This window comes from Triticum aestivum, chromosome 3B (genome assembly GCF_018294505.1).
Source record: "Triticum aestivum cultivar Chinese Spring chromosome 3B, IWGSC CS RefSeq v2.1, whole genome shotgun sequence".
Taxonomy (NCBI): domain Eukaryota; kingdom Viridiplantae; phylum Streptophyta; class Magnoliopsida; order Poales; family Poaceae; genus Triticum; species Triticum aestivum.
This window is the reverse complement of record NC_057801.1, coordinates 465,379,842-465,381,859: the sequence shown is the minus strand read 5'-3', so window position 1 is coordinate 465,381,859 and position 2,018 is coordinate 465,379,842.

The following is a 2,018-nucleotide window of genomic DNA, read 5'->3' as shown; positions in this document are numbered from 1 at the left end:
AAAATCCCACGAAGGTGGTGATCTCCTAGCATGGAAATGGAAGTTTTGCACGAAAATATTAGTGAGTAGGAGATACTGTTCACACTGGTCGTGGAGGAAGTCGGTGATGCCTGAATTCTGAGCCAAGTAATAGAAATCCTCATAAATTCCAGCGGCCCTCAAGAATGCATCACATGGCCATTCATACGGTTGGACCTCCGCGGTGCGAGGAAGGTTGTACTTGGGCTTTTTATTCTCTTCATTCTGCTTTTCCTTTGAGCTTCGGCTCGAGGAACCTCTCAACAATCTCTTCAACATTTTCTTCCTGTGAAATTTTTTTGAAATTTTTAGTGACTCAAAATAAAAGTGAACCAAACTCAACAAGATTGATAGCAACTACTCCCACAAGTGCCTAGAGGCTATATCATGCATTAAAACTACTCTGGACCATATAAATTTGACATGCAAGCTCAAGAACAGGGTCACCTCAGCAGAATTTGTTTGCAATAAATAAAGCACTAGAACAAAAACTAATTGAACCATTAGAGGAGTCACATACCGAAGAACAATCCCCCAAAGTAGTTTTGTAAATGGAGCTTTGAGCAAGGAGATCGATAATGGCAGCAAAACCAGCAAGAACACGAGTTTGAGCTACGGGATGATTTTTTCTAGAGGAAGATGAAGTGTGTGGGTGCTGGAATAAGTGGAGGGGGGTCACGTGGGGCCCACGAGGCAGGAGGATGCGCCCAGGGGGGTAGGGTGCGCCCTCCACCCTCGTTACCAAATGGTGGGTCCCCCTGGTGTGTTTTAAGTGCCAGAAATTCTCAAATGTTCTACAAAAAATCATACTCAATTTTTAGGGCATTTGGAGAACTTTTATTTTCGGGGTATTTTTTTATTACACGGATAATTCAAAAAACAGACAGAAAATACTATTTTTGCTTTATTTAAACTAAATAACAAAAAGTAAGAGGAGGGTACAGAGAGTTGTGCCTTCTAACTTCATCCATCTCATGCTCATCAAAAGGAATCCACTAACAAGGTTGATCAAGTCTTGTTAACAAACTTCTTTCGAATAACATGAAACCGGAGAATTTTCAAATAACACTATGTTACCTCAATGGGGATATGCATGTCCCCAACAATAAGAATATCATATTTATTTTTGATAGTAGGAAGAGGGAATTCAAAACCTCCAATAGTAATAGTTGAAATTTTTCCAATAGAATTGATACTATGAACTTGAGGTTGTTTCTTCGGAAAGTGTACCGTATGCTCATTACCATTAACATGAAGAGTAACATTTCCTTTGTTGCAATCAATAACAGCCCCTGCAGTATTCAAAAAGGGTCTACCAAGGATGATCGACATACTGTCGTCCTCGGGAATATCAAGAATAACAAAGTCCACTAAAATAGTAACATTTGCAACCACAACAGGCACATCCTCACAAATAATGATGGGTATAGCAGTTGATTTATCGGCCATTTGCAAGGAGATTTCAGTAGGTGTAATCTTATTCAAATCAAGTCTACGATACAAAGAGAAATGCATAACACTAACACCGGCTCCAAGATTGCATAAAGTAGTTTTAACATAGTTTCTTTTAATGGACCATGGTATAGTTGGTACTCCTGGATCTCCTAGTTTCTTTGGTATTCCAGCCTTAAAATTATAATTAGCAAACATGGTGGAAATTTTAGCTTCCGGTATCTTTCTTTTATTTGTAACAATATCTTTCTTATACTTAGCATAGGGATTCATTTTAAGCATATCAGTCAAACGCATATGCAAAAAGATAGGTCTAATCATTTCAGCAAAGCGCTCAAAATCCTCATCATCCTTTTTCCTGGATGGCTTAGGAGGAAAAGGCATGGGTTTCTGAACCCATGGTTCTCTTCTTTACCATGCTTCCTAGCAACAAAGTCTCTCTTATCATAACATTAATTATTTGATTGTGGATTATCAAGATCAACAACAGGTTCAATCTCTACATCATTATCATTGCTAGGTTGAGCATCAACATGAACATAATTATT